The 25574-nt window shown below is 46.6% G+C and overlaps 2 long non-coding RNA genes across 7 annotated transcripts; one reads left to right on the forward strand and one right to left on the reverse strand.

The window, feature by feature from the left end:
• The first annotated feature begins 412 nt into the window (after nucleotides 1-412).
• Nucleotides 413-12547, forward strand: LOC106144866 (uncharacterized). Of its 6 annotated transcripts, none has more exons than XR_013429032.1 (4): nucleotides 413-1270; nucleotides 2085-4859; nucleotides 5513-10910; nucleotides 11017-12547. It is a non-coding gene; the product is annotated as an uncharacterized LOC106144866 (long non-coding RNA). The 6 variants fall into 6 exon arrangements; XR_013429035.1 differs by lacking the exon at nucleotides 413-1270 and having other exon boundaries at nucleotides 2959-4859; nucleotides 5513-9100; nucleotides 10841-10910; XR_013429036.1 differs by lacking the exon at nucleotides 413-1270 and having other exon boundaries at nucleotides 2959-4859; nucleotides 5513-8912; nucleotides 9033-10910.
• Nucleotides 1561-5686, reverse strand: LOC144369397 (uncharacterized). The gene is made up of 3 exons (XR_013429037.1): nucleotides 5552-5686; nucleotides 4375-4481; nucleotides 1561-2983 (listed from the first exon to the last, which is right to left on the reverse strand). It is a non-coding gene; the product is annotated as an uncharacterized LOC144369397 (long non-coding RNA).
• Nucleotides 12548-25574: the final 13027 nt, after the last annotated feature.

The following is a 25574-nucleotide window of genomic DNA, read 5'->3' on the forward strand; positions in this document are numbered from 1 at the left end:
TCCGGGTGGAGAGAGGCATCCCTTGAGGCTGTGGCCAACATCCTGGCCACCATGAATGACCTCAGTGTCTCTGGCTGCCTGGGGGAACTTCGCCCTGTGGCCTCCAAATCCTTCAAGCCCATCGGCCTCACCATCGGTGTGAATAGATTCGTCTTGAAAATAATGGTCGGGACACCTCCATCCATCAGTGGTGCTGATTTCACTAATTGGAAGAATCAGCTCTTTGTGGCCCATGGTGGGATCCGGAGCCAAGACACACGGAACACTTTTCCCCAGTGACCCAGAGACCCTTGGACGAACTCCTGGGTGCCATGAAAATGGATCGTTTTGCAGAAAGAATACCATTGGATGTTTATTTAACATCACTCCTCATCCCCCCCCCCCCCCCCCCCCCCCCCCCCCCCCCCCGCAAAAGGCCTTAGGATCTCGCTCACATCTGGCTGCTTTTCTTCCCTCACTTTTACATACAAAGCCAGGGCAGGGAGGAAAACGTCATCAGGCTGAAAACATTCAACAGCAAAGTGTAAATTAAATGTGTGGAGAGGCTAGGGGAGGAGGAGCCTTGGGTGGGGGTGGGGTGGGCAGAGAAGTAGGGACACTATCTTCACCCCATTGTGTATGGGCAGAGCTAGTCCTGCATCCTACATCTGCCATTAGGATCTCTGTGACCTTGGGTAGATATGGAACACTTGGAGCCTCAGTTTCCTCACTGTTGTGTTGGGAAATACACATTTAGGGGCTGGTGGAGGATTAAAGGGGATGATGTGCATAGAGCGTAGGGCACTGCTGGACTACTGATGGCCACTGTTATTGTTGTTGCTGGATCAAAACCAGATCAGAATCTCAACTGTTCCCATACCTTAGAGACTTACCATTACTGGCCTCATTTAGGGAGACAGATGGGTAAAAATATGTCCAATGGAGGGAGACAGATGGACAAGAAATGATGATCAAGGGATTGGATGGAATGACAACCCAATGGGGCAGTGGGCAGATGGAGCATCTCATGGGGAAAGCGGATTTATGACAACTCGAAGGAGACACAGAGCCTGTGGGTCCTGTGGGAGGGACAGATGGATGAGGGTCCAACAGGCAAGATAGAGAGATGACAGGCCATAGTGGAAGACAGATGGGCAGTAATTTCGTAGTGGGGTGGGAGAACAGGACTGGGCAACCCTGTGATGGGGGAGAACAGAGGACAGCACGTTGATGCTGGAGCTTGGACTTCCTGTTTAGTCTCTATTCCTCAGGCCTGGACATCCCTGAATGCGTAAGAACCCCAGGCGCTCTGTGGTTATGAGAGAGAAAGAGAGAGAGAGAGAGAGAGAGAGAGAGAGAGAGAGAGAGAGAGAGGGGGGGGGGTATCAGGATTCTGATTCGTGGCCTGAGAGACACTAGGCACCAGGATCAGACTGGCCTCTGTTCCTCCCCACTCCCATGGCCCCTCCCTGGGTGGCCCTGCAGATAAAGGCTCAGCCTTGATGAGGAGGAAGAGGAAGAGGAGGAGGAGAAGGAGGAGGAGGGAGAAAACTGTTATTTGAAAGAAAGGGGGAAAAAAACTGGCTAAAAGTTTTATTTATTTAAAATAAAGGTTCAGTTATGCTTGACTGTAAACACACAGCCCATCCCTCCCTCCCTGGCTCTTCTTGTGGCAGAGGGCTAGGACCACACAGCAAGTTGGGGGCCGGAGGCAGAGAGAAGGCCAGTGTGGGCCGGAGGGAGGGGTAGGACTAGGCTGTCCCAGGTGTGGGGAGGGGAGAGTGGCCTGGAACTCACTGACCTGCTGTGCACAGCTGGGCTGGGCTGGTGCTCAACCGCTGGTCCCTGGCTCGCAGCCCTTCAGCACACAAACCCGCAGTAGACCATGCAGCTCCAGCTCCACATGCAGCACACACATGCCCACAGCCCAGAGATGGAACAGGCAGGGGAACAGATGCTCACGGGCATGCAGGCCTGCCTCTCAGCTCTGTCTCTGTTTATCTCTTTGGCAGATAGCACAGTAGGGTCCTAGAGGAGCTGGGCAAAGCTCCAGCTGTGAGTCACCTCTTCTATTTGAAGTAGAAATCTTTACCTGCCTCTTTCAGGTTCCACCTGACTTCCTTCATGTATTTCGGTGACTGAACCATTTGGGTGGCCAGTAAGATCCTGCAAGCTCCCTGGAGAAGGGAGACGGTGTGGATGGAGAAGAAATTGGAGCGTGGATGGAGAAGAAATTGGAGCGTAGATAGTTGGAGGACCCTGCCTTGCAAATCCTTTGTGGAAAAACTTAGCCCCGTGCTGCTGCGTTGGTGGCCCAGCTAGCCAGGGAAGGGCTGTGGTATGCAGGGTCGGGAGGGAATAGGCAGGAAATGATTGTGATAAGAGGCTTCCCTCTGGCCAACTCCCCAGTTTCCAGACTGGGCTTCAGGATAAGGGTCAGGAGCTGGGCCTGGACATCTGGGACCTTCTGAGGAGGTGGCTGCCAGGACAGTCTTTGGGTCTGCAGCAGGAAGGGCTGCAATTGCAAGGGCCCCTGGGACCTGATGGGCAAAGCCTGGGAATAGAAATGGCCTTGGAAGCCCAGCCAGGGCTACCTTCCTTTGGGTTCAGGAATTTCAATCAGACTTCATAAAGCAAAATCAATTTCTTAAAAAAAAAAAATACCCCTCCCCTCAACTTTGTGAATCCACATTGCTGAGAGGGTAGAGCAGGTTACAACTACAGCCTGGCCCCAGGGAATTTTGTGCTCTAGATGGTTCTCAGTCGGAGTAAAAATGGAAAAGGGAGTAATGTACACGAACACCAAGTGGACCCCCTGAGAAAGAAGGGATCAAACCCAAAAGGGTCAGCTGCCGGAGATCAACTGAGTCCTCAGGAATGTGTGTCTTGCGGTCATTTGCAAAGCCTGGTGCTCCTTGGGCTCCCGCTGTCTCCTCTTTGCTCAAGGCCCAGTTGCTCCACCATCTGTGGTTGACTTGGATAGCTCACAAAAGAACTGGAAGTGCTGCAGAGGAAAACCCCATGGGCGGTGAGGTCGTGGGGCCCCTCACTATTGTACCAGCGCCCCTTCTGAAGGATTAGCAGCTTCTATCTGTCCCTAGGGGCTGCACTGTAAATGCCTGTGTAATGCTAATTTGTGGTTGGCAGGAGATTGATTGGGAAGGAGCTGAATAATGGCAAGACGAGGCTGAGCTCCCTCCTACTTCTGGAGTGGTTGGGGTGTGTGTGTGTGTGTGTGTGTGTGTGTGTGTATGTGTGTATGAGTGGGAGTATGTCTTCTAGAAAGAAAGTAGCAATAAGACCCCAGAAAGGGTGATTATAAGAGAAGATGAAGATGAAGTCCTGATGGGAAGATTTTTGAAAGAGGCAAGAGTAGAGAGATGGTGGTGCTGGATGCCAGGATTTTTTGACCCAATGATGATAGAAAAGAAATCAATCGAGTCAGGTGAGTAAACAGGTAGGCAAGGATTTTTTTTTTTTTATGACAGTGGAATGCATTACAAATCTTATTACACATAGAGCACAATTTTTCATATCTCTGGTTGTGGAAGAGACACCGCTCCTGCAAGAAGATGTCGGGCTGGCTCTCTCCATGGAAGAAGGGAGCTTATTTTTACTGGTGGCTTGCAGAGGTGGCAATGCCAGTTGGCACTCCACAAAAGCACTTTGCCCTGTCTGTGCTGAAAATAAGTTACTGCAGCTGTTCAAAAGAACACGCTAAAGGCACCCTGACCTCAGCAAAGCAAAGCCCACACTGGCTGAGGGTGGCACACACCAAGCCTCCTGGCATCTGCCTATTGAGCCAAGGCTTGGAAGTGCATGTGCTCTTTGTCCCCCAGTGGTCCCCGTCTCAGTCTATGGAGTCGGGGATTACAAATTTGGAGGGTTTTTTTCTTTTTCTTTCTTTTTCCTGATAGGAGTAACATGCTACTGTTTTTACCATATTCTATTCATCAGATCCAAGTCCTAAGGTCCAGCCCACACATAAGGGGAAGGGATTCTACTTGGGAGGTAAGAATCATTGAGAGCTGTATCAGAAGCTGCCTATGACATGAAGAAAGATTCCAGCAAAAGTGCCTGGTACATACTAAGTGCTCAAGAAAAAGATATATTTGTTATTTGGACAATGACTTGCCTAGGATGTGTGCTAGGTTTTCCCAACATGGCCTGGGTGGTCTCTGATGTCCCAGCTTCAATTCCATGGGTATTGCTGGTTTTTTTGGGAAGGTGTTTCCCTCTGGCACCCTGAGGTTTGTGACCAGCTCTCTGGGCGCAGGCTTGCAGATAGAGAGGGTCGATGCTCACTCCCACTCCCTCAGTCTTCCTCAAGTCCTCTTCATAAACGTGTGGTCTTGCACCGTGGTCAATGTACAGATATTTTAATTTCCTGCTCACCTGCTCTGTGGAGGATCTGATTTCTTCTTGCTTTTGTTTTTCTCTCCAGCAGTCTGCGGACAGGTACTTCTGTCTGACCATCTGGTAGCCATTCACCTTTATGGCGGCTTGAGAAAGGAATTAATTTCACTTGTTTCTTTAGCAATATCTGTCTCTTTTGACAGCAAGTTACCTTTATCACCTCTTAAAACTCTTACTCTGTTGGTCCTTCTGGTCCCTTGGGGACTCTTTAGATCCCCTAACTTGGTGCAACTGCATCTCCTCTGGCTCAGTGTTCCCTTTCTCTTTGCTCCACCCTTTAAACATCCTACATACTTCGGAGTCTGCCGTTGCCTTCCCCACCCACTGTCTGTGAAGAGTGATGGATTTGGCCCCCGTAGACCAACTGGAGTGTAATCAGAAAACAATCAACTGAAAGAGAAAATGTGACCCCTGCCCTGATCCTGCCCTTCTGAGGACTTCTTGAAGCCTTCAGTTTAATTCTGGTGGGTAATTTGGGGAGGGGCAGGGTATGGGAAGCTAGAGAAAATTCCTGGGTAAGAATGAGGTGCGTGGGAGCCTCTTCGTTCTGCTTTGTATCCCAAGTGTCCCAAAGGCCTACTGTTTCTCTAAGAAATCATGGGTTGGTATGGCAATTAGCAGATGGGACATCAAAGGACTCTGTTGAGGAGCCTGAGCATAGCCCACCATGCCAGGTTGTGTTTTGCTGTGGGGAGTGTTAGAATTCTCTCTGGCCATAGAATCCAAACACTTTGGATGAATGCTATGATATACCTTCTCTGAAAATGGTATTGCATGGAGTGGGTCAGAATGATGGCAAGGACTGTCTTCTAGAATCTTAAAACTCCTTCCCACACCGTCCCTGTGCTAGTCTCTAGTTGATATGGTCACCATTTCTAGGGCAGAGTAGTTTATACATAAGTCTGCCGTGTGGATCCCAGCCTCTTCACTTACTAGCTGTGTGTCTTTAGCTAGCTTCTCAAAGTCTCGGTTTTCTTATCTGTAAAATGGGCGTGTGCTGGTTTTTATTCTCATAAGGTGTCTATGAGAATTACATAAAGTAATAAATATAATACTGTACTTGGCATAGACTACCTGGTTCCTCAAAGTCTATTAGATTTATTATCTCTTCCCCCAGGGCTTTCCAGCAGCTGAAGCCTTAGTTTTGGGAGCTTACCATCTCTGCTGTACATTCTATGGAGACATCCCTTTCTTCGCCCTCCCTCGACTGTTGAGCTGTTAGAGTTTGCAGCCAAGGACACTGCACATCAGTCTCTCTCCTGGACACTCTGTCCCTGGGACTTTGGCTCCTCTCCCTTCAACTCTGTCCCAGGCTCCTCTGCAAAGTGTGAGTCAGTCTCCAAGTCCTGTCAGCTGATCTCTGTGGTGTGTCTGCTTGGGGCTTCGGGACACTCGGCTGGGAGGTCTTGCTCCTTATCATGGGTGACCCTGCTGTGAACCTTTCTGAGGCAGTGGGGAGAAGTGTAAAACATTCAGACAAGTTGTTATTTGTCATCCCTCTCGCCCACCCCTAAAATATTAACGGAATTTCACTCACTCTCTGAAACACAGAATTCGGTCAAAACCCTTTTTGTCTGTAGACACAGAGTGAACGTTTAATTTGGCTCTGGAGCTGTGCTGGAAAACGGCTCCAGAGGCCAGATGGGGTGTCTGTGGTGGGTCGGCTCTCCCTGGGCGAGGAGGTGTGACACAGGAGACGGGGAGGAGTCGGTGTGGCCTGAGGCTCTGTGGTGATCCTAGGCTGTGTCCACAGCTGCCCCAGGCTGGGAGAATCCTCAGCTCCTGCAGGACACCCTGGCAAAGCAGTGCCCACAAAACAGCTGGTTGTCTTTCTCATGTGGAAACTGGCTCAGTGGTTTCTGTGGTAATAGGACTCCTCCATTCTGTCTCCATTGAGAAGCTTTCTGGCTGGGGTGTCAAAGCCTGGGATAGGGAACCTTTTCAGAGAGGTTGAGTTATCTCCATCCTTTATCCAGAGGGAACTGGGCTTTGTAAACCCAAATCACTTGTAAGATATCAAGAGTGAAGCTGTAAGCTGGGGTGTTAGGGTGTTAGGGAGGTTGGCTGAGCTAGGAAAGAAGGAATGCTGAGTCAGTCGATGCAGGCAGATTTTGATGAGTGTTGTGAATTACCGGTTTGGCACGGGGACATGGATTGGCTTTGTACCAAATCATCGGTGTGTGTCTGGGGGGTGGTTGGGAGAAAGGCTGGCACCAGCGGAGACCCCGACAGGCAGGCTTAGGTAGACTGACAGTGTCTGTGAGCTTCTTCGAAGACCCTGGAGGGCTTGTGGAGAATCCAAAGTCTTCCTCAGGAGGTAGAATTGATTAGCCACCCCCTAAAGGAGGAGGAAGGTCATTCTTCTGTCTCAATTACTAATGCCCTGTCCACCGGGAGGGATAAAGCATATTTCTCAGATAAGAAAACAGAAGTGAGGAATCTAGAGGGTAGGAAAATTGGAGTGAAGATATTTTTCCTTTCTGATTATTCTAGAAAGACAGAAATGACTAGATGGTGGATGATAGTTGCCCTTTTGTATGGAGACTCAATGTAGAAGGAAGAGAAAGAGTGGCAAGTTCTGCAAGCTGATTATATTTGGAGCTGAAACTTATATTTGGAAGCTGACAATTGACCATTATCTTGCCTTTACCTGGGTTATTTCCCTACTTATTTATGAATTTATAACATAAGGGAGAACAGTTACTAGATCTCCGCAATTATTAATGGAATGATACTAGAAGATACTAGAAGAGCCTGCTGACTTCTTCATGATTTAAGCTGGTGGGTTTGATTCCTGATTTTCATAATCTGTACCTGGAGGTTTGTATGGGAGAGAATCATTGGGGTAGGCAAGAAACATGGTACCCATAAACCGGGAGGGCACCCCAGAGAATATGGCAGAACTTCCTTCTGACAGCTGGGGACAGCTTTCTGTGGGTGAGTGGGGATATAATCCCTTTTATCCTGGCTTTGGTTTGCTTGACTACCTCTTTAGCAGTGCTTTTCATGGCTGCAACAGGTGTCAGACTGCAGACAGGGGCTGAGAGCTGGCCAAGATCCTTTGTCATTTGTGACCTGTATGGCTGGACTATTCTCAATAGACGTCCATTGCCATGGGGATGGGAGATAAGATATTGTGTTCATTTCTGACAAAAGTCTAGGAACCAGTTGGGAAGAGCAGACTCTTATGGATCTCTGTTCCCTCCTGCAAAAAGAAGCAGCTATCATGGAAGATGCTGGGGGAAGGGGTAGATACCAGGAGGGATGAAGATGTCCAAGAGGTTCCTTGCTGCCTTGGAAAATGGTCCCATACAATTGCAAATCACATGCAGTCCAAAGAGAAGAAACAGCTGGATTCTTTTCATCGCCTAGCTTGCCTATTATCCCCAGCTAATACACCACACTGAGAGTGCAGAAACCTGGAAGTGTACCATAGTGGGGTGGAGCACTGAATTTGAGACTGCCCCTGGTTAGTTGTGGCACTGAAGAAGTTGCTTGATTCTTTGGTTCTATTGGTTTGTCTTCTGTTGGTGGGATAGGGAGAGTGGAGTGGACAGGAATTGGGTGGCCTCTCTTGTGTGACTCACTGGCCACAGCCTGACCGTGTCTCTCACACACAGCAGAGATGGGGCTTGCTTTCAGCAGTGGTGCGCTCTGCCCCCCTTCCCCACTCTCCAGCAGGTCATTGTGCTGACTCGACTCACACAAACCCCCATCTGGACGCAGTCCAAACACCAGATGTGCCCCCGATTAGTGTCGGTCTGGGGAATGTTTCCATGACTGAAAGGTCAGTGTCAGCTGGAAGTGCCCAGAGTGGGTGTCTGCCCCCCACTCCATGTCAGCTGCAAGACTGGAACCTTCCATTATCTCACTGGCCAAAGAGCTGAGCTGGGGCAGGATGGGGGCTGCTGGGGATGGGGGTTGCAAATTCAAGAGGGCCTTGTTTTACTCCCTTCCCTCTTTGCTCTCAGGCCGAATGACAAGAGTGTGATTTTCACTTGGAAGAGATTCCAGGGGTGTGCAAAGAGGGAAGCCCTGCTGGTGTGTAACTGAAAACACTTAGTTCCCTTTTAGATTTGCCATGTACTCATGTCTCTTCTGATTTTCTTACAGGGGCCGTCACCTTCACTATAAAAGGAGAAACGGACGATAATATTGGGATGGGCTGGGTTGCCATGTTTTACCCTATTTACAGGTCATTTTAAGTATTGCTTCTACACGTTAGATAAGGCTTTCATGTTTAATTTCATGCATGTAGGGCTGGGCGAGGCTTTCCTCTAGGTAGCAATGAAAATTAAATACAATTGAGTTTGATGTGTACCTTATTGATTCCAGACCCATTTCAGTAGACTGTGACACTTCAGCGACCTGCAAATTCTACACATTAGAGTTCATATTTTATACAAATTCTGTATAAGCGAGATGTGGACTTGCATTTCCACTCGCAGTATCCAACTTCCAGCAAAAGATAGAGGCCCTGTCAGAAGATGAAAGCTACTAATGAAGACACATCACAGGTGGTATTTATGGTCACCCCTTAGGGGAAAAAAGGTTCATGAATAATTTCATGGAAATTACAACAAAAAAACCAAGTCATAATTTCCTCAATTCCACGTTCTCCTTTGGATTCTCTGCAGGCCACATCATGTTCCCTGTGTCACCACAGCTCCATTTCAAAGGGATGAGGCAGGAGTGGGGAGAGGTGGTATGTTAACTGGCTTGGGAACTGCTGGGTAATGAAGAGGGTTCAATGCCTTTGATGGCACCTTGTGGAGCATAGAGTTTCTGTACTTTGTGTGTGACTGTTGGTGACGTTTGCTTTTCTGTGGCTCACGGCTCTTCTGATAGTCATGTCATTAGAGAAGACCGCTTGAGCAAGGGAAACAGTTGGTGATCAGATCAAGACAGGAAGGGCAGGTTTGGACCAGTCTGAGTAACTTCGCCATCATCTCTCTTCTGCAACTGGGCTGTGAATTAGAGTCTTCACTTAGCCCAAAATGGGAAAAATGAATTTTTTTACAAGTGAGCATGGCCTTTTGAGGCAGGGGGTGGGGGGAAAGTGTCTTTGCCAGCTGGGGCAGGGAATAGAGGTGAGTCAGAAAGGCTTGGGGGAAATGGTATCCCCACTGAGGGTCTCAAGGCCACTTGTAAAACGACTCCTAGGTGTTAGTCTGCAGCTAAGGTTCCCAGCCTTGGCTGCACTTTGGAATCTCCTGGGGAGACATCCAGATCCCGTCTCACACCAATTCAGAATCTCTGGAGGGGTGGGGTGCTGGGTCCCCAGGCTGAGGTAGATTTAAAGGCTCCCTGAGGTAATTCCAATGGACAGCCAGGCTTGAGACCCAGTGATCTTGGACCTTACTAATCAAAAATGTTGTCTGGGGGCAGTGGCACCAGTATGGCCTGGGACTTTAGGCATGCCCAGCCCCAGACCTACTGAGTCAATCTCAGCATTTTCGCAAGATCCATGGGAGATTCAAAGTATATTAAAGTGTGAGAAGCTATGCTTTTCAAACTTTGCTTCACATTATAATCATTCTGGAGAGCTTTTAAAAACAAAAAATCCCAATGCCCAGGCCACACCTCATACGGATTAAATCAGAATTTCTGAGGGTGGGATGCAAGCATCAGTAGTTTTTTATAGGTTTTTCAGGTGATTCCAATGTGCATGGTTTCTCAGCCATGGCTACATATTAGAATCAACTGGGGACCTTTTAAATATCCTGATACCTGAGCCCTACCCTTAGAAATTCCAATTTAATTGGTCTAGGATAGGCAGCAAAAAAAATTCCTAGGTGATTTGAATGTGCAGCCAGCTAGAGCCTCTGTTCCAGAGTGTTGGTCTAGCTTCATTGAAGGGAAAATTGGCTTAAAAAGACTTCCTACAAGTCAATGGATCAAGAACAGTTGAAGGAAATAAACATACCTGGTATCAGGACTTTGATATCTGATCTCCTTACATATGATTACTACTATACTTTTATATTTTTATATGAATTCAAATATTCATATGCTCTTTTAGTTTTCTAATAAAGTTCCTTTTGAAAAACTTAACCTCAGTACAGCTGACTTAAGGGACAAAAGCAGTGGTATAACACTTAGTTCACTCACAGGAGCTCAGAGCAGCTAAGCAGTGAGGTGGGATGGAGGCAAGGTGAAGATAGAGAGCTTGGGAAGCTGGACTGAGGTGAGAAAAACAGGAAGGGAGAAGAAGGTGAGCTGATTGCAACTTCTTGTCCCTTTACCCTTTATTACTCTCACCATTTCCAATTTAATTGTGGAGTCAAGTAGTTCTAAAGTAGGGTTGTTGGATTTAGCAAATAGAATCACAAAGTGCCCATTTAAACTTGGATTTTAGATAAACAATGAATAATTTTTTAGTATAAGCATGGACTATGAAATATTTGGGACATATTTAAAAAAAATTTTTTTTTTTTGGTTGTAGATGGACGCAGTACCTTTATTTTATTTTTATGTGGTGTTGAGGATTGAACCCAGTGCCTTCCACATGTAAGGTGAGCACTCTATCATTGAGCTATAATCCCAGCCCTTGGGACATATTTATATTAGAAAATCTGAAATTCTATTTTAACTGTTTGTCTTATGTTTTATCTTCTATAGGCAATTCTAAATTCTCATTGTTGGAAATATCTTCCCTCTGCATGGGGCTTTCTCCAGGCTTTGAGTTGGCTCTTGCCAACTGAAGTGAGGTCCATGTGAGTTTGTTGGAACAAACTCAAGAGATCCATCATCCTCAGTTGGTTAGAGCTGGTGCTGATAACACCAAGGTCGCGGGTTCGTTCCCCGTACGGGCCACCAATTGCCGCAACCCGGCTGGGCGCAGAATCACGAGCCACTCAAGCAGGAACAAAACTTTATTTTTGAAAAATGCCGCCAATACCCCATACACGACCGGCCAGCCAGCCGGTCTACCCACGCGGTTGCGTCTCTCGGAACCAGGCCGCCAGACCTCCCCCGGAAAACTCTCCTACTATCCTTCCCCAACCAATGGGAACTTTCCAGGAGTTCTGTTCTGTAGCAGGCCAAGGTGAACAGCAGGAGTCCAATTTCCATATGAATGTAAATCTTCTCAATGGCTATGCCATGCATCATAATACTTTGCTGTGGCTCCTAGCAGGCTTCCACACACAGAGGCTCCTCCAGCCTCCAGTGTGTGTGTGTGTGTGTGTGTGTGTGTGTGTGTGTGTGTGTGTGACTCTGCCTATGGACTATGTCCTTGAACTTCACTTCTTCCAGGTTCTCTTGCAGTCCTCTGTGTTGAGGTATTTCCAGGGAGCTCCTCAGAAGTACCCTCTTCTCTGGCTGTTGCTTGCCTGGTGCAGGCTGTGTGTACCCAAGAGAAAGGGAGCTTGATGGTCTAAGGGGTGACAGTGTTGAGCAGATGGTGACTCAGAAATATATAGCAAGGGAGGGGGAAAGGCAAGCTCAGCTCACCAATTGCAGCCATAGCGTCTCCCTGAAGCGGCTGTTCCATGTCTGAGATCACATGTCTGGCTTTCAGCAGAGGCTGCTCCATTGAAACATGGTCAGAGTCAAAAGCACAGTTTCCTATTCCATTCTGCTCAGAAGAGCTTATCCTGGCTGGCTCAGAGTCGGGAGGAGGCTTGCAGGAGGAGTAAAGGGAGGCTGAGAGTCGGAAGAGACAGCTGCCAGCCAGAGAAGCACAGATATAGCTGGAGAGATGTCCAAGATGAGATCTATCTATCTATCAATCTATCAGGGGTACCTTGCTGGTTACATGGCTAGGGATATGCAGCTAGTTGCAGGGAGAAGGAAGGGTAGCTGGGATTATCTTTCCAGCCTGCCTTTAAAAAGACCCAAGCTGGTGCTGGCTTGTTCCCTGGGTAGGATCTTTAAGCCAATGAGCCTCACAAGAAGTCCAGGAGGGTGAGCAAGGTTGGAGCATTGGCTGACCAGGTTCCAAGGCCATGATTCCTTTTCTCTGCTGCTGTGGAGGTTGAGTGTCCCTGTACATGGCTCCTCCAGTATCAGACTCTGCAGGCACTGATGAGGCTTGGAGAGCAGCACCTTCTTGGAAGAATCTTGTATGGACTACCTCTTGTTGGAAATTCCCTTTTCCCTCTGACATCACCATCTTTCTAGAGTAATAAATCACTGCAGTTTAAAAGAAGGTTGCAGACTTGGCTTTGTGGTTTTTTCTGGGGTTCTGGGCTTGGGAAAGCCAGGCTCTTCTGTCTCCTTTTCCGTGTCCTGTCCTCTCTTGTCCCATTCCTGATGGGCTGCAGTGGGGAATGTCTTTCCAGAACCTCTACCCCAGGTACCCTAAAAGCGAAACGGGGGAAGATTTTCAAAAGAAACATCAATACCTCATGGCTAAATAAAATGATGAATGGGCTTTTGCCTCCCTGACATCTTAGTTGAGGGCAAGAGCAGCCAGAGGCTCTGGAAAAGTTTGGAAGAAAAACCAGGCAAAGGGAAGGGACAACTTCAGAACAAGAAAACCTCCTAAGCTCTCCCTTGCAGGGATTTGAGTCCAACAGCCTCATTCAGATTGTGCTGAGGCAGGGCCAGCTCAGGAACTAGACAGACTGGTCAGTAGAGCAGGCCTGGCCTGTCTGGCTCTCTGGGGTTTGACCAGTGTCTGGCCATGAGCTCTAAGTCTGTACTTTAGGACCAGGCTGCTCTTTCCTGAAGGAAGGGTTGGTCTGGCCTTCCAGGCCTGCAGCCCACTCTGGAATCCGATCTAGGAACAGCCTCTTGGGGAAGTGACATGGATTGTGTGTAACTGTCACATAGGCAATGTATCAGGTCCTGGCAACTGTGGAATGTGGACTTTGGTGGCCTCTGGGGCCAGGGTCACTGTAACCCAGCTCCAGGAAAGAACTGTTTACTTCATGGAATTCCCCTGGGCTGGCACACAGAGCCTGGTTGGGAGATGGCCTGATGTGGACCTCGCTGCCCAGATCCTGGCTGCCTCTTTTCTGTCCATCCCTGACCAGGCCCGGGCCTGACCTGACAGCCCTGAGTCTCTGCCTGGTAGAGCTGGCTGTGTGTCTAGTGCCTGGGAGAAACTCCCTGGCAAATCTGTCTGGGGTGGTGATGTGCATTCTTTTTTTTTTTTTTTTTGCCGTGGAACTGGGGATCTGAACACCTGGCCAGTGTTGGTGGAGGGGACCGGGGCAAGCTCAGGAGTGAGGTGTGGCTGGGATGACTGGAAAAGAAGGTAGCCAGCTCCCGGAAAGGCCCCACTCTTCATCCTTTCCTGGCCTCTCTATTCCTTACTGGCATTTCTCATGTTCTGGGATAAGGTCTAAATTGGGCACTTGGATGAGACATTCCCTGGGAGCTGCCAACCTTCTGGGCCCAGGGTGGTCACAGGACTGGCTGGCTCCACATGTCCTCCTCTGGGTTTGGCACTTGCCCTAATCCCCATGGTGTCTGATGCCAGTACCTGCTGCCTGCTGAGGTCCTCTTTTACTGTGCCTGTTCCCAGCATGATTTTGGAGCTGCCAAGGTGAGTGTGTGTGTGTGTGTGTGTGTGTGTGTGTGTGTGTGTCTACACATCCTCCTTGGATATTTAACTAAATATTGTTGGCCCCAAGTGAGGCACAAATTCCACAGTCCTTTCCAGCCTTGGACTTGTGATTGGAGAAAGTGCCTGAGTACAATTTGTTAGACGTGTATGATTCTCCCCACCCTTAAGGCCCTGGAGCATGTGTCTTCTCCCTTGGGAAGTCTTTCATTGGGACCTCAGGCCTGTGTCTCCCACCTTGTCTGGGCAGAATGTGCCTTGTGCAGCTAGCTCTGAGCTCTTCTGCTTTTGTGCCATTTTTTGAAAGATTCATCTTGTTACCTCACAGAGGACAAGAACCCATGTTTAAGAATCGACCAGACACTGGTTCAAAGCCTGATTCTTGCTTACAAGCTGATAGTTAATTCTCTTGAGACTTCCCTCTCAGGGTCCTGGTGAGGATTCATGAGCTCACCCACAGGAAGCCCAAGGCACGGGGCAAGCACTTCATGCATCTCAATTCCTGTTCTCTGCTTGTCTCTTCTCACCAGAGCTGGAACAGGGCCGGGCTTGTGGTCAGCACCCAGAAAAGTAGTGGTGACTGATTAATGATTATGGAGCCTGCAATTATTGGGAAGAAGTCCCTAAACAGGGAAATAGCTCTAAGCAAACCCATTAATTAGGGGCCTGTTTGCAGTTCTTTTGTGAGGGCTTGTCATGTGTTAGCTCAAGGAGGTCTTTGTAGCCCCAGCCCCCACCTCCCCCCCTCCCAGAGGTCATTCTGGGACAATAATGACCAGGGAGAGGCTCAGGCCTGAGGTGTGCAATTCCCACCTACTTGTGACCTTCACGCCCATCCTCCCTCCCACCCCCAGGACTGGTCCAATAAACAAGTTAACAGGTGACAAACACAGCCCTAATAAAGAAGGCCACTGGCTTTAGGATAGCAGTCAGCCTGAGCTAATGGACTTTTACCAGGGAGGAGGCTCCGACTGCTGACCTGGAGTGACCTCTCAGGCCAGGGGAGGCCCAGGCTAGCTCCCAACTACCTCTCTCTCTCTCTCTCTCTCTCTCTTTTCTTTCTTCAACCTTCTGAGTACATTTAAATAAAGGAGGAGGAGGAAGAATACCAAAATAAAATAAAACATTAACAAATCATGTTATAATCTATGTGTTTATATTTATCAGGTTAACAAACTTAAACCCTAAATGTCATAGGATTTGGTATTTCATGAAATTATAATTATATGAATGGTGTTCTGCAAGCAGGTGCTAGAGAAACTACTGGGATATCATTTGAAGTGGCATGGTCGATGTCCATTTCTCGTGGGTTAGCCCTCATCCCACTCCATGGGAATGGTTCCATGGGGCAGTTCCATGGGGGCAGTTCCGAGCTCTAGCTCTGGCCTCTGCTGGTTGCTGAGATCCTCTTAGGGACACCTAGAGATGACCTCATGCACAAGAGGTGGGTCTGGCTTCCTTCTAAGGCTTATGGCTTATGGCTCTTGTCAGGAGGGCGTCCATGCTGGCCTCTGGCTGTAGCATCTGAGGGTTGTGGATGCTGAGTAAATTCTTTAAGATACTTGGTGTAGGCATAGCCAACACACTTTCATTCACTTATCTGATGACTTCTGTTTTCCCAGTTAGTTGGGATTCAATTTCTCTCTTTTTCATCCTTAGCACATAAGTGCTTCAAATACATGCTGACATAAACGGTGTTTAATCTTCTCCAGCACCCTGAGCCAGGCTCCTTCTTCTGGAGCTGTCCTTCCCCCATTTCAGAGCATCACACATTGTGCTGTGATTACATTGGTTCTCTTGCCTTGGTCCACAACAGGTCATGAGCATCGAGGAGCATCTTTGTGTGACTGGCACAAAGAAAACTGCCCCAAATCTATAACTGAAGAGTGGCTCAGAGACTGAGTTCGCCCTGTCCAGGCTGCCGGAGACAGGCTCCCTCCCAACCCCAGTGTGCTTGGAAGCTACATTTCTTGATGAGTGTTTTCCTGTTTTACGAATCTCTGTCGCTAGAAGCCGATGTTCTTTTTTTCCGGGTATCAGGGCACATCTGGTTGTTGGTACATGTTGCTTAGTTAGAAAGTCTTAAAACAGCATGAAATTGTTAGCACGTTGCTCGGGCCTGCCAAGCTGTTCTTGAAACTCAGGCTTTGGTGGATTTAGTTTTCTGTTTGTTTTCTGTTTTCATGCAGTTTAGAAAATTGGTCTGTGACAACCTTGGGGGAAATAAGCCTGCCTTGAGCTCCGCCAAGAAGAGGCAAGCCTGCGGATGAGGGCTGAGGGAGGAGGGAGAAAGAGCTCAGATTGGAGGGGCTCTGGATTCCTTGCTTGCATAGCCTTTCCTTGTGTTTTTGATTGACACTCAGGCTAATTTGATGTGTGTGGAGAAGGATTGCCCAGAGGAGGCGGGGTGGGCTGGGGAGAGGGTGGTCTCTGTATGGGTCCTTACGGGGAGACCAGCAGGGACCACTGAGTTCCAGAGGAGGCAGACATTCTTTCTCCAAATAAATGCATGGTGGTGGGGGATGTGAAGGAAGACACCTCCTCCTCATACATTTGATTCCTCTGCTATCTTTGAGTGCGGGCAGTGCCAGAAATCAACTTTCCCCACATGGCCCCAATATGCCATCTCCCCTCCCTGTTCTCGGTAGCTCTTGTCTCTTGGCAGATTTCCTTTCTGGAAATAATCTCATATGGGGAAAGTCTGGGCTGATCTGTTTCACTTTGGGTGGTAGTTGCTTTCCTTGCTGGGTATGTGGGGCTGGCCAACGCTGCTTGTGGGCAGTGGAACTGGGCATGGAGAAGGACTGGTTGGAAAGTTCTCCGTTACCTCCAGACGGGACTCAGTTTGACTCCTGGCAGTACAGACAGCACTCAGACGTTACTTTCTGGTTAAAATGTCAACAGCAGCATCCTTCCTCCCCCTCTCTGGAAGCACGAGGGCTTATCTTTGGTGCTCTCTGTTCCATCTCTGATGGCTGTTTAAAAATCTTTCCTTTCATGCTTTTCCACAAAGGGATGATGTACATTTTCGCCTTAAATCTGTCCTCCGATGATGGTTGTCAGCTGTGCTCTGTTCTGCATCTTTAGGAGCAATTCTGAAGTTTCCACTCTGGCCCTTAGTGTCCCAAATGGGATCTCACAGCTCATCCTTGAGGACTCCTAGGCTGGGCCTTCTGCCTCCTTAACACCCCTCTGCCACCACAGGGGTTGGGATAACTGCACCCCTAAACATCGAAACTCTTGAAAGGAAGGCTTTTTTATTTGGTGTCTACACCGTGCCCCACATTGAACTTGTGACTTAGATTCAATGACTTGACAGTATAGGCCACTAAGTGACCTCCTCACAAGGAGACATCCAAATGCCTGTTTGTCTACTATCAAAGACCCTCCTCAGTCCTCCACAGCAGGGGTCCATGAGCTCAGGAAGATCAAAGATGGGAGGGCTTTGATTCTGAATTTTGGCCACCCCACCCCCAATCTAGTACTTCTCTCACTTTCTTGGTTTTTTAGGCCCCATTCCAAGCCCACCAGAGTGCCAGGTCAGGATCTAAATCAAGGCAGAACTCCCTGTGCCACCACCTTTAGCTTTAGTTAAATACATGAAATGGGTCTTTTATTTTCAATGTGGGAAATGAAGAGAATTAAAAAGGAATTAAAAAAAAAGCATTGAAAGAGTTTATAAATTTCAATTTTGAACGTTTGGCAAGGCTTAAAGGCATGAAATGGTGTCATATTCTAATCCAGCCAAATCTCAGGGATCCTTGCCAACGTGACTCCATGTCCATTCTTAGGAAATCGTCTTTTCTTTCTCCCATCTCTGCCTCTTCCTCTCCTGGAAGGGTTTGGGGCAAGCCCCTCTCACATAACCTACAATGGGGTTCTGGGGGAATCCATGGATATGCTTCTGGAGCCTGTGAATTTTCAGAAATTGAATGAAAAATCTATTGAATTTTCATATGTACTCTCTGCTGGGGAGTGGATTTAATAAGATTCACAGAGATGTCGGTGACTTCAAACAGTCCAAGAAGCACTGGAGGGGAACAGGGAACTTCCAAGTGAGAATTTTATTTTAAAGCCAAGTGCTAGGACAAGTTTCAGTTTGTCTAAATGAGCTTGTTTGCTTTTTCCTCCAAAATTATTAATTTTTTAATGTGTGACACCATTAAAATATTTCCATTTTAATTTTACCAAAAATTTTTTTTTTCCCACTACTGGGGCTTGAACCCAGGGCTGCTCTACTACTGAGGTACATTCCCCAACCCTTTTTATTTTGAGACAGGATCTCCCTAAATTGCCCAGGCTAGCCTTGAGCTTGGGATCTTCCTGCCCCATCCTCTCAATTAGCTCGATCACAGGCATGCACTACTGTGCTTAATACTGAAATGATTCCACCTGAATCAATTCAACGTAGTGTAAATGATTCAGGAAAAGTTGATTAGTTTATCAGTTTTTTCCCCCTTCTTCCCACAACAGAAGATCTTAGCAAGTGTTTCAGCCGTGGGAAGTTTCTACAGTAGCTATGATGCGTAGTGACAGAGGGAAGAGAAACAAAGGCTGAGGGACATTTTGACTGAGAGTGTTCAGATGTCTCTGTGGGGCAAAAATGTCCCTGGGGTCAAAACATCCTGCTTCAGTGTCTCTACCAGGAGAAAGTCTCAGGGTAGGAGAAAGGAAGCCCCTGACAGAGCAGAGCAGAGTTGTTATCATCTGTGGCCTGTTGTGGCTCACTGGGCAGGACAGAGTTAATAGGAAAGCGCAGACATCAGCGACTTAGAAAGACCCCTGTGAGCAGTCCTGTTCTTCTCATCACCACCGGGTGACTCATCATGAAGTCATCCTGTCTGTCAGATCTTGTGGCTTCCCTCCATCACTGAGTGACTTAGAACACTAGCTTTCACTTCGGGGCAGATGGCTCCTGGCTGGGATGGAAGGGACCCTTGGAGCCATGGCCTAGCTTTAGAAACATCTGTGTTACTTAAACCTCCTGGGCCCCATGTATTTATCTGAATAACTATTAGGAGGGTGGTGGGGGCCTGGGGGAGATGGGCGGTGTGCTGGAAAGTACATAGGATTTGGAATCAATCAGCCAGGTTCAAATCCAACCCCAGCTATGCCACCTTTGCTAAAAGACACATTTAAACTCTGGGGGAGCAGGAGGGGTGGTGTGCTTGGGCTCTTGAGTTAGGGACATTTCCTCTCTCTGTTTTCCATCCCTTCCAAAGATTACTCTATTTTCTCATGTAGCACTTATGGCAAGACAGACCTCCTAGAAAGGGGCCAGGGACCACCAATCCAGGTGTTAAGCCTAGTTGCTCTGGGTTCATGCTTGGTCTAACCCATGAGGGTTGGGCTGAAGGCTTCAATGGAATTCAGTTTTTTAAGCTCAGCATTGGTGGTTTTAGAGAAGCATCCTTTAAAAGATCAGCGATGTTTGATTACTCGCTAATTACCTGCACATCTTGCTAATGCAGATGTGATGGCTTGAGCTATATAGCAGTCGCCTAAGCACAGGAGGCTACGGGACCTCCTTTAGCCATGGCAGAGTTATAAGCTAGATCCAGAGGATGGAGGAAATGCCAGATAGCCTTAAATCATCAGTTTCTAGCTCTCTTTGAATTCAGAAAGAAAGAAACTTCTGTCTTGTTCAAGTCACTGTTATACTGGGTTTTCCTGTCACATCAGATCTCACCCTAACTAACCCAGGGGTCACACATTTGGATTCTGGAGTCAGATAATCTGGATGGAAGCTCCACATCTTTCATTTTATAGACCTTAATTTGGGCAAATCTGATAATCTCTGTAAGCCTTCAGTTTTCCTGATTGGGAAGTGGAGGTCACTATTGTACTTACATATTTGTAATATCTATTAACATGATATAACGGATATGAAGTACATGGTGCATGTTCAGTACTCAATAAATATTTGTTGCTATGTTGTTGTTATTATCACCATCCTCCTCCTCTTGCAGCATCTGTCACCTTGGAGGACCACCTAGGGGCAGCTATGGCGGACTAGGAGTCATATGTTCTGGAGCACAGATCATCTGTCTCTCAATATCTCTCCAAAAGAGAATTAGCTCATAAATTTAGGGAAGTCACTCACCTTCCCTTTACAAATCTAAAAAGGAGCTAATAATACCTCGAAGGCTTATTGGGAAGATTAAGTGAGAAAGGACCTGCAAGCAGCCAATAGGATGCACAGAGTGTAATTCCACAAACACTGGTTCCATTTCTTTGTCCTATTGGTAGGTGCTTTCACACCTTGGAGATGAATGTGGCTGTCTCCCTAGCCTTACCTTATCCATTTTCTTCTAGCCTGGGTAAATTGCAAGTTGACGCAGGCAGCTTGGTGGCTGCAGTTAGACAACCCTTGGTAGAGGGCCAGGGGCCTTACCTGGGCAGAGTGGTGCAATCCAACTAGGAAGATCAGGCCTGCAGGCCAGATAGCAGTGGTGGCAGGATGTCACCCAGCGTCAAGGCTATAGGGCAGAGGTTTTGAGGAGTGGAAGGAAAACAGGCATAGTTTAACAGCAGTGTTGGGGACCTTAGCAAGAGTGGGTAGGCAAGCAAGGACTCTCTTCTCCTCTCCTCAAGAGAAACTATTTTCTTTGTGCCAGATCTAACTTTAGAATTTATCAGGGGAGAGGCAACAGCTAAAGAGTAGTAGAACTATAACATGCCCATCTTTCTTCCTCCCTCCCTCCCTCCCTCCCTTCTTTCCTTCCTTCCTTCCTTCCTTCCTTCCTTCCTTCCTTCCTTCCTTCCTTCCTTCCTTCCTTCCTTCCTTCCTTCCTTCCTTCCTTCTTCTTTCTTTCCTTCCTTCTTTCCTCCCTCCATTTCTTCCTTTTCTTTTCTTTTCTCTCCTCCCTCTCCTCCCCTTCCATACTGGGGATTGAACCCAGAGGCTCTCTACCACTGGGTATATCCCCAGTCTTTCTCTCTCTTTTTGTTTTTTGTTTTTTTTTCTGGACACAGGGTCTCTGTAGGTTGCTCAGGCTGACTTAGAACTTGCCATCTTCCTGCCTCAGCCTCCTGAGTCTGGGCTTACAGGCATGGGCCACTACAATCAGCTTATAATGTCATTGTAAAGAGCTGTTTTAGGCCTTTAACCAAATGAGATGATTTATGTTAAGTGTGTGGCACATAGTGTAGTAGTAGCCTTTCTTCCATCCATCCTCCATCCACACCAGCTGGTCCTCACCTTGTGAGTGTACTGTTCTTGGGAACCATCTTCAGGGACCTGGGCCAGGGCCTTCAAATAGCCCTGTGGGACTGGATGGTTTCATGCCAGGTGAGCACAAGCTGTTGTAGGAAGTTGTGAGACACCAAGGCGTGGTGAGGACGGCACCTGGGAGTGCTACACCAGTAGCCTAAGCTTCTTTCCTCTGTGCATCATCTGGATGCCTCCCATCATCCTTTCAGCACAGCGTGGGCGATGGACGGAAAAGAGGCCTTTTCTCTACTCCCTCCTCCATCATCTCTTGAGCAAAAACAAAGTCCTTTTGGATTGGCATCCACTTCTTTTAAAAGTTTTTAATTGAATAAGAAATTTAAATTACATAAAGGTATAGAATAAACAGCAGTATTTCACTGCTAGGTGAATAAATGTTAAACTCTGGACATTTGGCCCAGATTTTGTTTTTCATTAAAAGAAAAAGCCACTACTGATAATGCTGAAATCTTCTATGAATCACTTTCCAATGTCACATGGAGGCAATCTCACAATTTCCATGTGTTTTTTTATACTTATTCCATGAACATGTATCCTATTGAGATTGTGTTATTTCTTCCTCTGCTTTTAGAAGTTATTCATAGTATTTCTGCTCTTTTGGAAGTTTTTTTTTTCTTTCTTTTTTTAAACATCTGTATTCCTAAACAACTTCCCCTGAAGATATACACATTCTCCTAAAGATGCAGGATTCAGAATGCTTTAACTTTGCCCCATTTTTTTCTTGCTACCATGGTCTAGGATTTCCTTGAACCAGTTTTACCTCCCTGATTTGTCATCATTAGAATCTAGATTTACCAAAGTGTGTGTGTGTGTTTGTGTATATGGGTCTATATCTGTACCTCTCTCTCTCTTTCTCTCTCTCTCTCTCTCTCTGTGTGTGTGTGTGTGTGTGTGTGTAGGTACATACATATGTGTATATATATATATAAACACAATTGCTTCTTGCATTCCTATTTCTCTCTTTGTTTTTCTGCAGGAATCTTTTAGTAATTATTTCAATGAAAAGCTGTGTTTTGTTAACTTCTAATCTTCTGAAAATATCTTCATCCCTAGTCTTAGATGTGGGCCAGCTGACTTTCTCCCTAGAGTGACTTCTTTCTTCCCAGCACTTCTAAGATATTATTCTCTCATTTTTTTTTTTTTGTTTGGCAGCTATTGCTACCAGTAAGAACACTGATATCAATCCGATAGACAGTTCTTTGAAGATAATCTCTTTCTCCTCTCCGGTATCTCTAAAAATATAATCATTTTCTTTGAGATTTTGTGGTTTCACAATCTGTGTTTAAGTATGTATTTGTTTTACTTTTTTATGGACTTTTTCAATCCAAGGCTCACAAGTTTTTCTCAGATCTGGATAATCCTTAACCATCTTTCCTCCAAATATTCCCTTTCACCCCTACTCTTGCTGGCCTCTCTTTCTGCACACCTATTGATATTGGTATTGATTTTGTTATTATCAATATGGATCAACACCTATTGATTCAGGACCATTGAAACATATCCTCCAAGTTTCTCAGTTTCTTTTTCATATTTTAAAAATGTCCCTATTAACCAGGTATTGTATTCTGGATGATTTCCTAAGATGTTTTTCAAGTTGTCAGTTTTTTTTTTTTTTTAAGCCAAACTGTTGAGGATTTAGGGAAAAAAAATTTATTTTGGATGATTATGTTTTTCTTTTTAGAATTTTATTTTAGTTCTTTTGCGAGCCAAATCTTCTAGCATTCTATGCTTGCTGTCCAGGCAACACGCTTCTAGTTTTAAGGCAGGAAAGGTTTACCCAAATTCCTTTTCAGATTTTCCATTACTGGTGACTCCTTGGGAGTGAATTCCCCCATTTGCAACTCTTGCTGACGTGGCTGGTATCATCTCCCCATGTGCTCGGTGACTTTCGTCTCATCCTCAGCAGGAATCATCTCATGTAGAGTCCTGGGCATTTTCTAGGACATGGGGACAGCCTGCTGGGCTTGTTTCTGAACTTGGAATTTTCTTTTCTAAACCAGTTTCTCTTCAAGCTATTGGCTGAGTCCTTGGATTCTCAGGAAGGAGTATAAGAATTTGGGTTTTATACTAACATTTGTAGAACAAGTGCTCCACTTTCTTTCATGAACTCTTTCTTCTTGTTGGCTACCTGTACCTTGAGGTAGAGCTTCTCTGCTATCGTCTTGAGCATGGGGAGAGTTTTTTTCTGATGGAATCGTCCTTTATGAATGATTGCTGCCCAGTTTCAGCTCCCAGTGGTGAACAGAAACTGTGGCTTTGACTTTTGTCTCTGTAGACTTATACTAGTCAGCTTTCTGTCTCTGTGACAAAATATTAAAGAAAATCAACTTAAGGGAGGAAAAGATTTATTTTGACTCCTGGTTTCAGAAGGTTTCAGTCCATGGTTGATTGGCTGCATGGCTTTGGGCCTGAGGTGAGGGAAAACATCATGGTGGTGGAAGAGCATGGCTAAGGAAAGCTTCTCAGCCCGTGTCAGCCAGGAAGGAGAGAGAGAGAAAGTGAAGGAGGAAGAGGAGGAGGAAGAGGAAAAAAAGGAGGAAGAAGAAAGAAGAGGAGGAGGAACCTTTGCCAGAGACAAGATATAGTCCCCAAGAGCATGCCTCCAAGGACCCATTTCTTCAACTAGGTCCCACTTCCTACAGTTTCTACCACTTCTGTGTAGTTCACTTAGCTATGTATCCATATAATGGATTAGCCCATTGATGGGGTCAGAGTGCTCATGATCAAATTACTTTGCAAAAAGCTCCACTTCTGAACATTGCTGCACTGTGGACAAAGCCTTCAGCACACAAGCCTTGTGGGGACATTGCAGATCCAAACCATACTAGTGCTATTAAGGCTGCCCTAAAGCAGTGCTTCTCAAATTTCAGTATGAGCATAATTCACCTGGGGAACATGTTAAAATAAAGTTTGTGATTCAGTAGTTCTGGGTGTGGCCTGAGATTCTGCATTTTTTTTTTTTTTTTTTTGTACCATGGATTGATTCAACTCAGGGGCATTTAACCACTGAAAAACATCCCCAGCGTTTAAAAAAAAATTTTTTTTTTTTTTAAATTTTAGATAAGTTCTCACTAAGTTGCTTAGGGTTTCACTAAGTTGCTGAGGCTGGCTTTGAACTTGCAATCATCCTGCCTCAACCTCCTGAGCTGCTGGGATTACAGGTGTGGGCCACCATACTGGGCCAAGATTCTGCATTTCTAACAAAGTCTCAGGAGCCCCACTCACCCATCCACCCAGTGATGCTGATGCAGGTCCTGTGTGTGGAGCAGCCAGGGGTTCTACTTCCCACTCTCTGTTCAATACTTTGATTTTTGTTTGTTTCTGTGGTGCTGTGGATTGAACCCAGGGCCTTGTGCATGCAAGGCAAGCACTCTACCAACTGAGCTATATCCCCAACCCAATACTTTGTTTTTGACAGCTGAAAATTTCCCTCTCTTGAGGATCCCTAGAACCTTACACTCTGAATCCCATCTCTTCTCAGTTCCATCGAAACCCCATTTACCCATTTTTTGAATTAGGACAAAGAATGTGTGAATTATAGAAAAGCCCAAAATAACAGAGGCTTAAACAAAGAGTCACAGAGAAGGGTTCATTCAGAGTTAGGAAGGCTAGGGTCTGTGTTTCTTACATTTCACTGCTTTGTCATTCTTGGTGTGTCACCTCATGGTTTAAAACGAGTACAAGAGCTCCAATATCACATTCATGTTCTGATCAGTAGAAAGTACCCTGGAGGTTGCAAATGTTCCACTCCCATCTCACTGGCTGAACTTAGTCACATGTTGGCTTCTGGTTGCAAGAGTCTGGGAAATGTAGCATTTATTCTGGGTGGCCGGATGGATGCCTGCTAAAACCTGGGGCTTCTATTGCTAAGGAAGAAGGGAAATGATACACAGCCGCATGCTGTAATCAGAATGCGGTTTTCTAGAATGTTAAGGCATTCATGTTAGCCTTGGATCTAGAAGATGGTAGCGTGGTACAAACCAGCAACCAAGGAACACACACACACACACACACACACACACACACACACATTCCAAGAGGATATTATGCCCTCTGATTAGTCTAATCCTTGCACAGAAGGAAAGCAGATTCTTGACTATCTAGTGATGTGCATAAATGCCAGCATTTCCCCCTAAAGTCTTGAGAGAAATTTGCCAGAAATAGTCAGGCAAGATAAAAGAAAAGAGAGGAATGAAGAGACCCTAGGTAGCAAGAGCAGTGGAAAATGAGTCAGCGGCAGACCTTGTGTGAGTTGAGAGCAAAGCCAGGCTGTGAAGATGGAGAGACCCAGCAGTCTCACAGGTCAGGCAGGAGCTGCTAAAGATGCAGACATTCTCCTGGGTGTGTGCACCCGGGCAGGGCAGACCTAGATGTGAGAGGAGTGAGGTGGGAACCACAGAGAGACATGCTGTGACTGGACTGTGTCAGTCCAGT

Source organism: Ictidomys tridecemlineatus, chromosome 12 (assembly GCF_052094955.1).
Source record: "Ictidomys tridecemlineatus isolate mIctTri1 chromosome 12, mIctTri1.hap1, whole genome shotgun sequence".
Taxonomy (NCBI): domain Eukaryota; kingdom Metazoa; phylum Chordata; class Mammalia; order Rodentia; family Sciuridae; genus Ictidomys; species Ictidomys tridecemlineatus.